The sequence below is a fragment of the Mustela nivalis genome (genome assembly GCF_964662115.1).
Source record: "Mustela nivalis genome assembly, contig: HAP1_SCAFFOLD_471, whole genome shotgun sequence".
Lineage (NCBI taxonomy): Eukaryota > Metazoa > Chordata > Mammalia > Carnivora > Mustelidae > Mustela > Mustela nivalis.
In genome coordinates, this window is record NW_028136185.1 from 535,977 (window position 1) to 555,469 (window position 19,493).

The window sequence follows — 19,493 nt, forward strand, 5'->3', positions numbered from 1 at the left end:
GCTCTTTCTTCTTTTCCTTTGGATTTTCTTTCTTGAATTCATTGTAGTTCGTGAGTGTTTGTGTTTTCCACTTTAGATCTGGCTGTATTTCCAATTTGAAAGTGATATCTTCCTGTTTTCATACCTTCGTGATCATAAGTGCACAGGATAGGATTTGACTTCTCTTCCATGTATTACGATTGCATTTGGACTCGAGCTCATGACCTGCGATAGACAAAGTTAGGTCTGCCGCTGGGAAGAACATATCTTATTGTCCTCAGAGACGCAATCTTTCTCATCGATCCATAAAGTTCAGGTGGTCTCGAGAGCTCATGTGGATGTCTGTTATTCCTTAGCACCTTCCCATCCAGATGATCTGTCCTGTGCTTAACGTGGATATCATAGTTAACAACAGTATTGGATAAAAGTCGACATCTCCCTTCCTCCTGTGTTCATGGGCTTCCAACGTTTAGATACACCCTTGTTCGTGGTGGATGTGTTGGCAATTCTTCCAGGTTTCTGTTGTTTTGATGCTCCATCAAGACAATACACCTTCCGCTTAGCTTTTTTTCTCTCGAAGGCATAAAATCACTCTCGCTGACTTAGGCACAAACACTTTGGCTCTCTTCTCCTTGGGAATAGCATAACCTATGTCTTCCCTGTTTCTTCACTTGCAAGCTATGAGTATCTTTATAGTCGAAGGAAATCTCCTATGAGCATCAGAACGACGAGCTTGTTTAATATTTGTTGTTTTCTTATGGATCTTTCCTAACTTTTCTTTTTTTTTTTTTTGGAATTTCTACCATTCTTATAAACTGTTTGTATTGACGGGAGACTTTAGTCCTGAGCGCTGAATGTATTATTGATAGGTAATAGTTCACTTTCTCATTTCGGTTGGCTTCTGACTTGGATTCTATTTGCCTTTCACCTATATGGTATTTTCTTGGGGTTGCTTCATTGGTACGATTCCTCGCTTCCTTCCCATATTTTGCATGTCTTATATTTGTGTGTGTTCATGTGTGTGTGCATGTGCATGTGTTAATGTGGGTTGGGTCTGTGTGTGTTTCACATCACACTTATTATTAAAATGTGAGAGAATGGAATTCGGTCTCTATGGGTAGCAATTCAATTTGACATGCCTTGAAAACTCACATTCCATCAGTTTCAGGAAATTTCCTGCAAGGGATGTCATTTCTTGTCCTCTTCAAGAAACACGTGTTCTCACAAAACTGCCTTCCAAAAAACACCACCATTTAAATTCCTCATTAGAGTCATACTATTTGTCCCAATACCTTGCTTTTTCGTATGTTTCTTGACTGTCATGAGTTAGTGAAATCGTCTGTTTGATGTCTTTCTGAGAATGATAGATGTGACAAAGTCCAATGCTCTCCGCAAGACTGCCATAAGAGACAAGTGGAAGAATTCCTTCTTGCTTATGTTTCAGTACGAATTGCGGTGACATGGAGGACAGTGAGATGGTAGTAGTGTCTAATAACCTCATGCTTGTCTTCAGCCATGAAGGCAACAGGAAGATGACCACAACAACTGCAGTGGGGTGGAAATTGACCTGAAGCCTACAAGGTAAACGCCACAGCGAAAGAGAACGGAAGTTGCAGAGATAATGGGAGAAGGTTGGAGAAATGGCTCGGGGGAGGTTTGGTTGGTTCATGGATCAGAGGGTTGGGACCCATGCAGAGGACCAAGGCACAGGAGAGCAAGGCACACTGGGAGCCCACAAGGAACCAGTTTCCCAGTGCCGTTGACTTTGACATACCGAAGGTCTGAAGGGCTTGAGTACTTGACAACACAAGTGTTGAAGGCTGAAATTTTCAAATTAGCAGGCTTGGCAGACATCGACCTGAAGGAACACCATCTTTTTCCTGAATATGACACCAACAAGCAACCAGGAGCAGACAGTCTGGAGACAATGATCAGAGACAATACTAAGAGACGCAGTGGGAAGATGGTGAGTCGTGGGACTGCATCAGTGAATGGAGTGCATCAGTGTTAATGGAGATGTCTCAATGTAGACGTAATAATTTTGGGGCTCTCACAACAGCAGCATCAAGCCAGACCTACTGGCCAAGACAGGTAGGTGAGGACATAGGCTGCCTAGCCTGCCAACCCGAAATCCCAACCGTGTAGCTCCTGGAGAACTGCCTTCCTAGGTCCAAGATGCTTAGTCCAAGGAGAAGAGATTCTCCCATAGGGGACGTTAAGAAAGCTTTGACCACATGTTCTCTTCTGAACACAGCATTCCGCAGGCCTGTGTTCTGCTGAGTTGGTGGAAATTCTACTTTCACAGGCACACCAGAGCCCACCAAGGTAAACCTCAGCATATTAAGGCCGGACGCTAAAGACACCAAACAGAAGGAAAGTAGAGGCACTGCAAATGACAGGCCTCAAGGACAGGGTAAGCCACTACACAAACAGCAGATGGCATGCATGCCACATACACACACACACACACACACACAAATGCATGCACTCAACAAACATTAAGGGCCAGCCCTGGGTCACTCCTGGATCTATTCTTCCTAAAGAAATTATTCTCAGCTTAGAAAACAGAATGAGTTTAACGAATACAGAGAGGTGAAAGAGATCTAGATCCAATGCAAAAATAGAAGAATCAATTGATGCCGGGGTAAAGGAAGAAGGATTGATTATGGCTAGGCAATCAGAGTGAAACCTCTATATAGAACACGCCCGATGCAGGGTTGAAACCAGCGGCCTGGATACTCGCTGTACATCAGAAAACAGAGAAGATATCAGAGAGTCTCGAACCACAGAGTTAAAACTGATAAAGATAAAAGCACCTAAAGAACTCCTGAAGAGAAGATTGGTTAGAGACTGGATGCAAAGTCCGGGAACATGGCAGAAGTGGAGGATCCAATTAGGGACCGGGAAGAACAAGCCTAGAAAATAAGGACGCAAATTCTAAGAGAGAAGGCGGAATGATGGAACATGATAGCGAGCTTAGGGAATCTCCAAGGAAATGAAAGAGGTGCCTCTTGTAGGCAAAGTAAGAGTGAGAGAAAGAAAAGAGGGCTGATCCTAGATTGGAGAACTCGGGGCTGAAAAGGACCCTCATCTGGGAGCAGAGAAAGTGGTCCAGAATGAGAAGCACAGAGGACTCCCAACACCTTCCACAGAAGTGGAACACCTAAAGACATAGTGTCATTCCCCCTGGAAAATCTAGGCATGGAGGTATTCTCTTTAGGCAAATAGGCATCGGAGAATAGTTTGTCCATAGCCCAGTCACTGACTTCAAGACGAAAAGCTATACCAGCTCTCGAAGCAGGTCAGATAGCTCAAGCAACACCAGCCCAAGCCAAAATCCTTATCCACTGCATTTCTGAACAATGACAGAGCAGCGGTTCCGTCTAGAATCAGGAGGTATTCAAAAGTCAATGGTTTGGTCCTGGGATGTGTCCATCAGTTCAGAGGCGGCCTTCAGATCAACTCAGGATTCCAGGGTCTTGGCATTGACTCTGTTCTCAGGTTCTCTGCTCAGGGGCAAGTAAGCTTCTCCCTCTCCAGCCCTAGACCCTGATTGGGTTCTCTCTGCCTCTCTGTCCAATACGTGCATGTGCACGTTGGACAAGATAACAAAGACAAAACCAGTGCACGATAATTGACTGGGGCCAGAGGATGTTTAATTGAATTTGGACCTAGGTTCCTATGGAGGGCAGCCAGGTACATAGAACCTGCCACCATCCTAAAACCGGACTTTCGCTCGTAGCTCCCTTGTACATTCTCCTGTTCTTTGCCTTCCTGGATCTCCTCACCATCCTGCAACACCCGCTTTCTGTCACGCTGTACTGACCCCTTGTTAACCCATTGTGCATCATCCCGGGGCTCCATTGGAACATGCCCATCTTCCGCAAGAGGCACTGTTTGCTTATCGCATGTAACCATTTGGGGGATGGTCATGAGAGGGTGAAGGCAGGCTTGTGCTGCCACATCTCCATGCAGTTCCACAGAGGGTAGCTGCTCCACGCTGAGGAAGTGCTCAAGGTTCTTCCACATTCGAATCCTCTTCAATGCGTCCTTTTGCACATACAAGTTGTCTTCCTGAAACGGAAGGGCAGTCTTTCAGATGGCTTCACTTGGGCAATGGGTCTCTTCCAACCTGCTCTCTGTTGGCTCCTGTGGACTCCAAGAACATGAGTCCGTCCTGGACCTAAGGTTCTAGGGTGTAAATCTGCATTGGATGCATGGTCTTTTTGGAAGATTGGGTGGCCATGTTGGCACCGATTCTGGAGACGCTCGATGTTCGTGTGCTAGCTGTGGAAGACTACAGAAATGTCATTGGCACGGTTGCGGTGGTACACTTTGAGCTTCCCTTGGGTGGCCCTTTTCCTGTTCAAATGCCCCGTGCTTTGGTGGGAGGGCCTCACCCTTGCGATGTGCTCGGATTTCCTCCCCTGAGGCTTTGCTTGTGGTCTGTTTGTTTCTTGGCCAGTCGTGGCTAAGATGGAATGAGGGACCCTTGCCTTTCTCCGAGGTCCAGAGGGCTGGTGCTGACACTCACGACCAAACACTACGAATTGGGCCATGGAGAAGGTGACACCGACTCGCTTCGCAAACTGCCTTGGTGAGAGACCCAGGCGGCTCCAGCGGTTTGGGACAGCTTGGAGTCCTCTTGGCCCACCCATGACTACTCCAGTCAAGTGTAGTGATCAGGCCTGGGTTGATGAGGACTGGTTGCTATGACCTCAAAGCTTTGTGACATCACAGATGCTGGCTTCACTGAAGCAGCTGTCTCTCTCCCGTGACCTTGGTGTCCTATGGCTTTCAGTACGAAGCCCCAGGAAGGACAGAACAAGAGCCCTCTGAACTTGATCAAGAACTCAGGAAGTCTTGGTGTTTAATGTCCAACTTCCCCTTTCTGGAGACATAGAGGAAGGTAAATGACATTCAGTATACCTTCCTTAAGGCCAACATATCCCTGGAGACGGCAAGGTGTCCTTTTCCACTACAATTTCTAGATACTGCAAGAAAAACTGAGGCCTCGCAGGTATGAGCACTCTCCATGGGGTTTGTCGCCCTGTGTGTGAGAGCGTACTTTGTCAGCGTCTTTTGCCTATGGGTCAGTGATGAGTAAGGTATTGAAATCCTTTTCCAAGGTAAAAGGTGAGGGCATCGATATATGGTGCCGTCTTTGGACTCGTCTCTTAATGTTCTGAAATATGCAGCTAAGGGATTAGACCTCTGACTTCCTGGCTTTTCCTTAAACACCTTTGCAAAATCTCCGAGGAGAGTGACATTATGCATCAGAGCTAACTCTCAATGAAGAGGCCTGGAACAAACCCGTTGTCATTATTAGTTAACTGTACTTGTTGTGGTAACTGGTATAGACATGTGGACCAAGTCTCTTTTCTCAGAAGGAAAGGGACGGCCTATACAGATGGCTTGCAAGGCCCATTTGAGCAGACCTTTGGAGTGAGCCACAATGCCCTTGCAAGGACTAGTGGATCAGGAAGTTTGGGTCCATTTCGGCACCACAGTATTCCTCTGCCGTCGAAGTGAATGAACCCCTAGACCTTGCCTTGACATGAATGTCCCATGCCCTGCTGTTGGGAAATGGAAAAGGCAAGCAGACAAAGGGAAATATCATATGGCTTCCCACATTATGTGCCTCGGGAGGAATACCTTGGCCCTTAGTAAAGGAAGGGAATACTGAAGGGCAAGATGTCAGATGAGGAGACCCACCAGGAGTGATTCAGGACTCTGAGAATCCAGCTGACGCTTACAGAAAAGAGAAAGGCTTAATTGGTGTTCAGGATGTGGCATATATTAGGAGGAGCACTAGGACGTACATGCAACTAAAGCATCCGTGAATACGCTGTCAAAAACGGATGATGGATGATAGGCAGGCTTTCTCAACAGAACAGCAACAAGAACAACATAAATTCAGAGAAAAACAATGTGGCTCTCTCAAAATCAAAGGAAGTCACAGAAAGAAAAGGAAAGAATTATATTGTTTATTATCTTTCCTTATTGAAATGACATGGGATTGGTTTCCTTAAATGTCCTTCTTTGAATTGGGTCTTTATCCTTGTAAATTAGAGTTTACCCGCCTCTTCCATCTCTGGATTTGATGAGAGGACATGACAATGCCTTCACTAAATACCTAGAGGAGTGGCCCAGGAAAATGACTTGACCTGGCCTTGTGTGTTGGCACGGGTTGGATTACTGCTTCAAATGCTTCCGTCACTACTAGAGAGCTGAGATTTTCTAGTTTTCCTGACCTAAACTTGGAAGTTACTATGTGTCTTGGAATTTTTCCTTTTTTCTCAGTTCTTGGATTTGCTAGCATAAAGGTGTGTATATACCTTTTTGGTTATTCTTTTTTCCTTTCTCCCAGTTGTCATGTGGTTTCATACTTGTAGCTGTGTGCTTGTCTCCCTGTTTTATCCAAGGAATGGCTTTTGCGGTTTGTTCGTGTTGTCAAAACTGAAGTGTGAGGTCTCCTGATTTATTTCCTATTGGTTTGTTTGTATTTCCTTAATTTTGATAATCACATGTATGATTTCAATTTTTTGTTAACTTTGGAGTTCGGTTTTTCTTCATCTTGTTCCTTCAGTCCTCCTTTTAGGTGCTTTCTTTTTCGGTTTTTTAAAATTTTGGAAATGCATTCATTTAACCCTATATGGTTTCCCCATAAAATGTTTTGGCATCATCCTCTAAGTTTCTTAGAATTCTTTCTTTCATGGCTCTTTCTTCTTTTCCTTTGGATTTTCTTTCTTGAATTCATTGTAGTTCGTGAGTGTTTGTGTTTTCCACTTTAGATCTGGCTGTATTTCCAATTTGAAAGTGATATCTTCCTGTTTTCATACCTTCGTGATCATAAGTGCACAGGATAGGATTTGACTTCTCTTCCATGTATTACGATTGCATTTGGACTCGAGCTCATGACCTGCGATAGACAAAGTTAGGTCTGCCGCTGGGAAGAACATATCTTATTGTCCTCAGAGACGCAATCTTTCTCATCGATCCATAAAGTTCAGGTGGTCTCGAGAGCTCATGTGGATGTCTGTTATTCCTTAGCACCTTCCCATCCAGATGATCTGTCCTGTGCTTAACGTGGATATCATAGTTAACAACAGTATTGGATAAAAGTCGACATCTCCCTTCCTCCTGTGTTCATGGGCTTCCAACGTTTAGATACACCCTTGTTCGTGGTGGATGTGTTGGCAATTCTTCCAGGTTTCTGTTGTTTTGATGCTCCATCAAGACAATACACCTTCCGCTTAGCTTTTTTTCTCTCGAAGGCATAAAATCACTCTCGCTGACTTAGGCACAAACACTTTGGCTCTCTTCTCCTTGGGAATAGCATAACCTATGTCTTCCCTGTTTCTTCACTTGCAAGCTATGAGTATCTTTATAGTCGAAGGAAATCTCCTATGAGCATCAGAACGACGAGCTTGTTTAATATTTGTTGTTTTCTTATGGATCTTTCCTAACTTTTCTTTTTTTTTTTTTTGGAATTTCTACCATTCTTATAAACTGTTTGTATTGACGGGAGACTTTAGTCCTGAGCGCTGAATGTATTATTGATAGGTAATAGTTCACTTTCTCATTTCGGTTGGCTTCTGACTTGGATTCTATTTGCCTTTCACCTATATGGTATTTTCTTGGGGTTGCTTCATTGGTACGATTCCTCGCTTCCTTCCCATATTTTGCATGTCTTATATTTGTGTGTGTTCATGTGTGTGTGCATGTGCATGTGTTAATGTGGGTTGGGTCTGTGTGTGTTTCACATCACACTTATTATTAAAATGTGAGAGAATGGAATTCGGTCTCTATGGGTAGCAATTCAATTTGACATGCCTTGAAAACTCACATTCCATCAGTTTCAGGAAATTTCCTGCAAGGGATGTCATTTCTTGTCCTCTTCAAGAAACACGTGTTCTCACAAAACTGCCTTCCAAAAAACACCACCATTTAAATTCCTCATTAGAGTCATACTATTTGTCCCAATACCTTGCTTTTTCGTATGTTTCTTGACTGTCATGAGTTAGTGAAATCGTCTGTTTGATGTCTTTCTGAGAATGATAGATGTGACAAAGTCCAATGCTCTCCGCAAGACTGCCATAAGAGACAAGTGGAAGAATTCCTTCTTGCTTATGTTTCAGTACGAATTGCGGTGACATGGAGGACAGTGAGATGGTAGTAGTGTCTAATAACCTCATGCTTGTCTTCAGCCATGAAGGCAACAGGAAGATGACCACAACAACTGCAGTGGGGTGGAAATTGACCTGAAGCCTACAAGGTAAACGCCACAGCGAAAGAGAACGGAAGTTGCAGAGATAATGGGAGAAGGTTGGAGAAATGGCTCGGGGGAGGTTTGGTTGGTTCATGGATCAGAGGGTTGGGACCCATGCAGAGGACCAAGGCACAGGAGAGCAAGGCACACTGGGAGCCCACAAGGAACCAGTTTCCCAGTGCCGTTGACTTTGACATACCGAAGGTCTGAAGGGCTTGAGTACTTGACAACACAAGTGTTGAAGGCTGAAATTTTCAAATTAGCAGGCTTGGCAGACATCGACCTGAAGGAACACCATCTTTTTCCTGAATATGACACCAACAAGCAACCAGGAGCAGACAGTCTGGAGACAATGATCAGAGACAATACTAAGAGACGCAGTGGGAAGATGGTGAGTCGTGGGACTGCATCAGTGAATGGAGTGCATCAGTGTTAATGGAGATGTCTCAATGTAGACGTAATAATTTTGGGGCTCTCACAACAGCAGCATCAAGCCAGACCTACTGGCCAAGACAGGTAGGTGAGGACATAGGCTGCCTAGCCTGCCAACCCGAAATCCCAACCGTGTAGCTCCTGGAGAACTGCCTTCCTAGGTCCAAGATGCTTAGTCCAAGGAGAAGAGATTCTCCCATAGGGGACGTTAAGAAAGCTTTGACCACATGTTCTCTTCTGAACACAGCATTCCGCAGGCCTGTGTTCTGCTGAGTTGGTGGAAATTCTACTTTCACAGGCACACCAGAGCCCACCAAGGTAAACCTCAGCATATTAAGGCCGGACGCTAAAGACACCAAACAGAAGGAAAGTAGAGGCACTGCAAATGACAGGCCTCAAGGACAGGGTAAGCCACTACACAAACAGCAGATGGCATGCATGCCACATACACACACACACACACACACACAAATGCATGCACTCAACAAACATTAAGGGCCAGCCCTGGGTCACTCCTGGATCTATTCTTCCTAAAGAAATTATTCTCAGCTTAGAAAACAGAATGAGTTTAACGAATACAGAGAGGTGAAAGAGATCTAGATCCAATGCAAAAATAGAAGAATCAATTGATGCCGGGGTAAAGGAAGAAGGATTGATTATGGCTAGGCAATCAGAGTGAAACCTCTATATAGAACACGCCCGATGCAGGGTTGAAACCAGCGGCCTGGATACTCGCTGTACATCAGAAAACAGAGAAGATATCAGAGAGTCTCGAACCACAGAGTTAAAACTGATAAAGATAAAAGCACCTAAAGAACTCCTGAAGAGAAGATTGGTTAGAGACTGGATGCAAAGTCCGGGAACATGGCAGAAGTGGAGGATCCAATTAGGGACCGGGAAGAACAAGCCTAGAAAATAAGGACGCAAATTCTAAGAGAGAAGGCGGAATGATGGAACATGATAGCGAGCTTAGGGAATCTCCAAGGAAATGAAAGAGGTGCCTCTTGTAGGCAAAGTAAGAGTGAGAGAAAGAAAAGAGGGCTGATCCTAGATTGGAGAACTCGGGGCTGAAAAGGACCCTCATCTGGGAGCAGAGAAAGTGGTCCAGAATGAGAAGCACAGAGGACTCCCAACACCTTCCACAGAAGTGGAACACCTAAAGACATAGTGTCATTCCCCCTGGAAAATCTAGGCATGGAGGTATTCTCTTTAGGCAAATAGGCATCGGAGAATAGTTTGTCCATAGCCCAGTCACTGACTTCAAGACGAAAAGCTATACCAGCTCTCGAAGCAGGTCAGATAGCTCAAGCAACACCAGCCCAAGCCAAAATCCTTATCCCCTGCCTTTCTGAACAATGACAGAGCAGCGGTTCTGTCTAGAACCAGGAGGAATTCAGAAGTCAATGTTTGGGTCCGGGTTGTGTCCATCAGTTCAGAGGCGGCCTTCAGATCAACTCATGATTCCAGGGTCTTGGCATTGACTCTGTACTCAGGTTCTCTGCTCAGGGGCACGTAAGCTTCTCCCTATCCTGCCACACGCCCTGATTGGGATCTATCTGCCTCTCTGTCCAATACGTGAATGTGCACGTTGGACAAGATAACAAAGACAAAAACAGTGCACAATAATTGACTGGGGCCAAAGGATGTTTTATTGAATTTGGACCTAGGTTCCTATGGAGGGCAGCCAGGTACAGAGAAACTCCCACCATCCTAAAATGCCCGACCTTCGCTCGGAGCTCCCTTGTTCATTCTACTGTTCTTTGCCTTCCTGGATCACCACACCAACCTGCAGAATCTGCTGTCTGTTGCGCTGTACTGACCCCTTGTTAACACATTGTGCTTCCTCTCGGGGCTCTATTGGAACATGCCCATCTTCCGCAAGGGGCACAGTTTGCTTATCACATGTAACCATTTGGGGGATGGTCATGAGAGGGTGAATGCAGGCTTGTGCTGCCACATCTCCATGCAGTTCCACAGAGGGTAGCTGCTCCACGCTGAGGGAGTGCTCCAGGTTCTTCCACATTCGAATCCTCTTCAATGCGTCCTTTTGGACATACAAGTTGTCTTCCTGAAACGGGAAGGGAAGTCTTTCAGATGGCTTCATTGGGCTATGGGTCTCTTCCAACATGCTCTCCGTTGGCTCCTGTGGACTCCAAGAACATGGGTCCGTCCTGGACCTAAGGTTCTAGGGTGTAGAGTCTGCCTTGGATGCATGGTCTTTTTGGAAGATTGGGAGTCCTTGTTGGCACCTTTTCTGGAGACCATCGAGGTACTTGTGTGCTCGCTGTGGAAGACTCCAAACATGTCTATGGCACGGCTGCGGGGGTTCACTTTGAGCTTCCCTTGGGTGGCCCTTTTCCTGTTCAGATGCTCCATGATTTGGTGGGAGGGCCGCACCCTTGCGCAGGGCTCTGCTTTCCTCATCTGAGGCTTTGCTTGCGGTCTGTTAGTTTCTTGGCCAGTCGTGGCTAAGATGGAATGAGGGATCCTTGCCTTTCTCGAGGTCCAGAGGGCTGGTGCTGACACTCACGACCAAACACTACGAAATGGGCCATGGAGAAGGTGACACCGACTCGCTTCGCAAACTGCCTTGGTGAGAGACCCAGGTGGCTCCAGAGGTTTGGGACGGCCTGGGGTCCTCTTGGCCCACCCATGACTACTCCAGTCAAGTGTAGTGATCAGGCCTGGGTTGATGAGGAGTGGTTGCTATGACCTCAAAGCTTTGTGACATCACAGATGCTGGCTTCACTGAAGCAGCTGTCCCTCTCCCATGACCTTGGTGTCCTATGGCTTTAAGTAGGAAGCCCCAGGAAGGACAGTACAAGAGCCCTCTGAACCTGATCAATAACTCAGGATTTCTTGTTGGTTAATGTCCAACTTCCCCATTCTGGAGACATAGAGGAAGGAAAATGACATTCAGTATACCTTCCTTTAGGCCAACATATCCCCGGAGATGGCAAGGTGTCCTTTTCCAGTACAATTGTAGATATTTCAAGAAAAGGTGAGGCCTCGCGGGTATGAATAGCTCTCCGTGGGTTTTGTCGTCCTGTGGGTGAGAGCGTACTTTGTCAGCGTCTTTCGCCTATGGGTCTGTGATGACTAAGGTATGGAAAGTCCCTTTCCGAGGTAAAAGGTGAGGGCATCGAAATATGATGCTGTCTGGGGCCTAGTCTCCTAGTGTTCTGAAACACACGGCTAAGGGATGAGGTCTCTGTCTACCTGGCTTTCCCTTAAATACCTTTGCAAAGACTTCGAGGGAGTGACCTTATGCATCAGAGCTAACTCTCATTGAAGAGGCCTGGATCGAAACCGTTGTCATTATTAGTTAACTGTACTTGTTGTGGTAACGGGTATAGACATGTGGACCAAGTCTCTTTAGTCAGAAGGAAAGGGACGGCCTATACCGACGGCTTGCAAGGCCCATTCGAGCAGACTTTTGGAGTGAGCCGCAATGCCTTTGCAAGGAATAGTGGATCAGGAAGTTTGGGTCCATTTCGGCACCACAGTATTCCTCTGCCGTCGAAGTGAATGAACCCCTGGACCTTGCCTTGACATGAATGTCCCATGCCCTGCTGTTGGGAAATGGAAAAGGAAGGGAATACTGACGGGCAAGAAGTCAGAGAAGGAGACCCACCAGGAGTGACTCAGGACTCTGAGAATCCAGCTGAGGTTTACCAAAAAGAGAACTGCTTAATGGGTAGTCAGGAGTTGTGGCATATATTAGGAGGAGCACTGGACGTACATGCAACTAAAGCATCCGTGAATACTCTGTCAAAAACGGATGATGGATGATAGGCTGGCTTTCTCAACAGAACAACAACAAGAACAACATAATTTCAGAGGAAAACAATATGGCCTTCTCTAAACCAAAGGAAGTCACAGGAGAAAAGGAAAGAATTATATTGTTTATTGTCTTTCCTTATTGAAATGACATGGAATTGGTTTCCTAAGATGTCCTTTTTTGAATTGGGTCTTTATCCTTGTGAATTAGAGTTTACCCGCCTCTTCCATCTCTGGATTTGATGAGAGGACATCACAATTCCTTCACTAAATACCTAGAGGAGTGACTCAGGAAAATGTCTTGACCTGGCCTTCTGTGTGTTGGCTGGGGTTGGATTACTGCTTCAAATGGTTCCGTCACTACTAGAGCTGAGATTTTGTAGGATTACTGACCTAACTTGGATGTTCCTATGTGTCTGGGAATTTATCCTTTTCTCTCCGTTCTTGGATTTGCTAGCATAAATGTGTGGATGTGCCTCTTCGGTTTTTCTTTTTTCCTTTCTCCGAGTTGTCATGTGGTTTCATACTTGCAGCTGTGTGCTTGTCTCCCTGTTTTATCCCAGTAATGGTTTCTGCGGTTTGTTCGTGTTGTGAAAACTGAAGTGTGAGGTCTCCTGATTCATTTCCTATTGGTTTGTTTGTATTTCCTTAATTTTGATAATCACATGTATGATTTCATTTTTCTGTTAACTTTGGAGTTCGGTTTTTCTTCATCTTGTTCCTTCAGTCGTCCTTATAGGGGGATTTCTTTTTCAGTGTTTTTAAATTTTGGAAATGCATGCTTTTAACCCTATATGGTTTCCCCATAAAATGTTTTGGCATCCTCCTCTAAGTTTCTTAGATTTCCTTCGTTCATGGCTCTTTCTTCTTTTCCTTTGGATTTTCTTTCTTGCATTCATTGCAGTTCGTGAATGTGCTGTGTTTTCCACTTTAGTGTCTGGCTGTATTTCCAATTTGAAAGTGATATCTTCCTGTTTTCATACCTTCGTGATCATAAGTGCACAGGATAGGTTTTGACTTCTCTTCCATGAATTACGACTGGATTTGGACTCGAGCTCATGACCTGCGATAGACAAAGTTACGTCTGCTGCTGGGAAGAACATATCTTATTGTCCTCAGGGACGCAATCTTTCTCATCAATCCCCAAAGTTCAGGTGGTCTCGAACGCCTATGTGGATGTCTGTTATTCCTTAGCACCTTCCCATCCAGATGATCTGTCCTGTGCTTAACGTAGATATCATAATTGCCAACAGTATTGGATAAAATTCGCCATCTCCCTTCCTGTGTGTTCATACCTTCCAACGTTTAGATACACCCTTGTCCGTGGTGTATATGTTCGCAATTCTTCCAGGTTTCTGTTGTTTTGATGCTCCATCAAGACAAAACAACTTCCGCTTATCTTTTGTCTCTCGAAGGCATAAAATGACTCTCGCTGACTTATGCACAAGCACTTTGGCTCTCTTCTCCTTAGGAATAGCATAACCTACGTCTTCCCTGTTTCTTCACTTGCAAGCTATGAGTATCTTTATAGTCGAAGGAAATCTCCTATGGGCAACAGAAGGACGAGTCTGTTTAATATTTGCTGTTTTCTTATGGATGTTTTCTAACTTTTTTTTTTTTTAATTTGGAATTTCAACCACTCTTACAAACTGTTTGTATTGACGAAAGACTTTAGTCCTGATACTGAATGTATTATTGATAGGTAATAGTTCACTTTCTCATTTCGGTTGGCTTCTGACTTGGATTCTATTTGCCTTTCACCTATATGGTATTTTCTTGGGGTTTCTTCATTGGTACGATTCCTTGCTTCCTTCCCATATTTTCCATGTCTTATCATTGTGTGTTTGCATGTGCATATGTTAATGCTGTGTGGTGTGTGTGTGTTTCACATCACAATTATTATTAAAATACGAGAGAATGGAATTCGGTCTCTTGTGGGTAGCAATTCAATTTGACATGCCTTGAAATCTCACATTCCATCAGTTTCAGGAAATCTCCTGCAAGGAATGTCATCTCTTGTCCTCTTCAATTAACACATGTTCTCACAAAACTGCTTTCCAAAGAACAGCACCATTTGAATTCCTCATTAGAGTCATACTGTTTGTACCAATACCCTTTCTTTTTCATATGATTCTTGACTGTCATGAGTTAGTGAAATCGTCTGTCTGATGTCATTCTGAGAATGATAGATGTGACAAAGCCCAATGCTCTCCGCCAGACTGCCATAAGAGACAAGTGGAAGAATTCATTCTTGCTTATGTTTCAGTACGAATTGCGGTGACATGGAGGAGAGTGAGATGGTAGTAGTGTCTAATAACCTCATGCTTTTCTTCAGCTATGAAGGCAACAGGAAGATGAACACAACAACTGCATTGGGGTGGAAATTGACCTGAAGCCTACAAGATAAACTCCACAGCGAAAGAGAACGGAAGTTGCAGAGATGATGGGAGAAAGTTGGAGAAATGGCTCAGGGGAGATTTGGTTGGTTAGTGGATCAGAGGGCTGGAGCCCATGAAGAGGACCAAGGCACAGGAGAGCAGGGCATACTGGGAACCCACAAGGAACCTGTTTCCCAGTGCCGTTGACTGTGAGACGCAGAGGGTCTGAAGGGCACGAGTACTTTACAACACAAGTGTTGAAGGCTGAAGTTTTCCTATCAGCAGGCTTGGCAGACATCAACTTGAAGGAACACAATCTTTTTCCTGCATATGACACCAACAAGCGACCAGGAGCAGACAGCCTGGAGACAATGATCAGAGAGAGACAATACTAAGTGACGCACTGGGAAGATGGTGAGTAGTGGGACTGATTCCGTGAAAGGCAGTGTTCGTGGAGATGTCTCAATGTGGATATAATAAATTTTGGGCTCTCGCAACAGCAGCATCAAGACAAAGCTACTGGCCAAGACAGGTATGTGAGGACATAGGCTGCCTAGCCAGCCAACTCGAAATCCCGACAGTGGAATACTTGGAAAACTGCCTTCCTCAGTCCAAGATGCTTAGTCCAAGGACAACGACTCTCCCATACGGGACGAGAAGAAAGCTTTGACCACATGTTCTCTTCTGAACACAGCATTCTGCAGGCCTGCGTTCTGCTGAGTTGCTCGAATTTCTCCTTTCACAGGCACACCAGAGCCCTCAAGGTAAACCTCTGCATATTCAACCCGGACCCTAAAAACAACAAACGGCCAGAAAGGAGAGCTACAGCAAATGACTGGCCTCCAGAACAGGGTCAGCCACAACACAAACAGCAGTGGCATGCATGCCACATACACACTCACAAACACACACACACGCACGCACTCAACAAACCTTAAGGGCCAGCCCTGGGTACTCCGGATCTCTTCCTCCTAAATAAATTACCCTCTGGTTAGAAAACAGAATGAGTTTAACGAATACAGAGAGGTGACAGAGACTTAGATCCAATGCAAAGATGAAAAAATCTATTGATGCCCAGGTAAAGGAAGAAGGAATGATTATGGCTAGGCAATCAGAGTGAACCCTCTACATAGAAATCGCCCGATGCGGGATTGAAAGCAGGGGCCTGGATACTCGCTGTACGTCAGAAAACATAGGAGATATCAGAGGGTCTCGAACCACAGAGATAAAACTGATAAAGATAAAAGCACCTAAAGAACTCCTGAAGAGAAGATTGGTAGGAGACTGTACACTGCAGCTCCATGCAGGATCCCATGATCTTACCTCCAGAAGCTTTTCCAAAAATTCCAATGCTGTTTCAGTTCTCATCATTTGAATTCGGGTGGCCCTCCAAAAATAGGGTCCTTATTCAAAGGAGCGAGACTGATACAAAGTGAAGGTCAAGCAAACGTTAATTTTGCACAAAGCATCGAGAATCATATTGACCGGTCAGGGCCTTCTCTTGCAAAGTGGCAACCCATCCCAGCCTCAGAGACTGACATTTATAGCGGTAGTTTAGCCAGGCTATACAGACGTGGCCAATGAGATAACAATACAGAAAAAACTGCACAGTCGTGCTAAGTCTGCTACACCACAAAAACAAAAATGCTAGGTAACACATGGGTGGACAATTGGATCTCAATTTACCCTAGTAGATATATGCGTGCCCCTCTAATGGGATGTCTTCACCTGGCCTGATTCACCCTTGTATCTAGGCTTTGAGTGTAAGCTCCTCTGGGAGGAGTAGGGTCAATTTTGTTTACAGCATGGGTTCAATATAAGTTTACTGCAGAAACACAAAATGACTCCCTCTGGCCTAGCGGACCTTATAATGAGTAGCTGTAGCATCCCAAGAAATAGAGCCAAGATGACTTCCAAATCTTCAAAACTGACAATTTACCAAAGGCAGATTCTACATCCTAGAACCTTAGGTCCAGAATGGACTCATGTACTTGGAGTCCACAGGAGCAAGCATGGAGCATGTTGGAAAAGACCCATAGCCCAAGTGAAGCCATCTGAAAGACTTCCGTGCCCATTTCAGGAAGACAACTTGTATCTTCAAAAGGACGCATTGAAGAGGATTCAAATGTCAAAGAACCTGGAGCATTCCCACAGGGTCCTGCAGATACCCTCTGGAGGAGTACATGTACATGTGACAGCACAAGCCTGCCTTCACCCTCTCATGAACATCCCCCAAATGGTTTCATGGGATAAGCAAACAATGCCTCTTGTGGAAGATGGGTGTGTTCTAATGGAGGCAGCAGAAGATGAACAGTGGGAAAACAAAGGGCCATTAGAGAGCCACAGACAGCGTATGCTAGAGGTTGGTGAGGATATTCAGGAAGACAAGGAACTGGAGAATGAACATTGGAGCTCTGAGCGAAGGTCTGGCATTTGAGGATGGTGGGAGGTTCTCTGAACCTGGCTGCCTTCCATAGAGATCTAGGTCCAAATTAAAGAAAACATCCCCTGGCCACAGTCAATCCTTGTACCCCGGTTGTGTTTTTGTCTTTTTGTCAAACAATGCACATGCACATATTTGACATAGAGACAGAGAGATCACAATCAGGGTGTAGAGCTGGAGAGGGAAAAGCTGACTTACCCCTGAGCAGGGAACCTGAGACCAGAGTCGATGCCAAGACCCTGGGAACATGAGTTGAGCTGAAGGCCGCCTCTGAACTGATAGGCACAATCCATGACACAATCTTTGACTTCTGAATACGTCCTAGTTCTAGACGTGAACCACTGCTCTGTCATTGTTCACAAATGCAGGGGAAATGGATTTTGGCTTGGGCTGGTGTTGCTTGAGCTTTCTGGCCTGCTTTGAGAGCTGGTATAGTTTGTCCTCTTGAGGTAAGTGACTTGGCTATGTACAAACTACACTCCCACGCATATTTAGGTAAAGAGAATTCCTCCATTGAATGAAACTATGTCTTGTGGTTCCATGCTTCTGTGGATGGTGATGTGAGTCCTCCTTGCCTCTGAATCTGGATCTCTGTTTCTGCTCCCAGATGAGGGACAGTTTTAGCTCTGAATTCTCAAATCCATGTTCAGCCCTCTTTTTTTTCTCTCACTCCTACTTCTCCTACAATAAGCACCTCTTTCTATTCCTTGGAGTCAATGACTTTCCTAAGCTCATTGTCATGTTTCATCATTCTTCCTTCTTTCTTTGGATTTGCTTCCTTATTTACCATTCCTTTTCTGACAGGTCAAAAATTTGGTCCTTTGCTTCTGCCAGCTTCTTGGACTTTTCCTTCAGTCTGCTACCAATCTTTTCTTTAGGAATTCTTTTTTATTTTATTTTATTTTATTTTATTTTATTTCTATCAGTTTAATCTATGTGTTTTGAGACTCCCTGATATCTTTCTGCTTTCAATCCTCCATTGGGCGTGTTATATGTGAGGTTTCACTCCCATTACCTGGCCATGATCATTTCTTGTCTTCTTCCTTGGCAACAATTGATTCTTCCATCTTTGTCTTGGATATAGGTCTCTGACTTTTTCTCAGTATTTGAAAAATCAATTCTGTTTTTTATCATGATGGTAATTTCTTTAGAAATAAGATATCATGGAGTGCCCAAGGGCTGGCCCTTGAGGGAGTCTCGGGTATGTGTGTGTGGCATGCATGCCCTCTGCTGTTGTATCATAGCTGCCCCCTGTCCTTGAGACCAGTCATCTGCAGAGGCTCTCTTTGCCAGCCATTTGGTGTGTTTGGGGTCTGGGCTGAATAGGCTGAGGTTTAGCTTGGTGGGATCTGGTGTGCCTGTGAAAGGAGAAATTCAACCTTCACAACAGAATGAATGCCTGTAGCATTCTGTGGTCAGGGGACAGCCTGTGGACAGGGCTTTCTTCTAGTCCCCTATGGGAGAATCTGTGCTCTTAAAATGAAGCAAGTTGGACTGAGGAACACAGTACCCTATGTGTTCCATGGTTAGAATTTCGTGTTTGCAGGAGAGGCTATTAAAGCCCTCACCAACCTGTCTTTGGCCAGTAGCTCGGACTTGATGCTGCCTGTGCGAGAGCCCCAAATTTCTTTTGCCCCCATCAAATCATCTCCAAGAACACTGCCTCTCACTAATGTACAGCCAGAACCCACCATCTTCCCACTGTGTCACCTGGTATTGTCTCTAATCGTGGTTTCCAGGCTGTCTTCACCTGGCTATTTGTTGGTGTTCTCTGACAGAGAAATACAGTGTTCTTTTGAGTTGATATGCCAAGGCTGCTGATCTAAAATCTCCAGGCCTCAAGGCCCTTTGTTAGCATGAACTAGTATGATTCAGACCCCCTGATGGTCAGAATCAATGGAATTGGAGAACGTACTCCTTGTGGGTTCCAAGTGTGCTCCCATCTTTTGTGGCTTTGCCCATTGCATTGTCTCACTGCCTTCTGAATTACCAACTTTCCACTTTTCCCCTAAACCATGTCTCCAATCTTCTCCCATAGTGATTGCAACTTATTCTCTCTTTTGCTATGGAGTTTGCTTTGTGGGCTCCAGTTCATTTCTGCCATGTTGAAGTTGATGTGGTAATCTTCCTGTTGTGTTCCTGGATAAAGACAAGTCTGGAGTTACCAGACACTACTACCATCTCACTGTCCTGAAAAAGCCCCACAGAA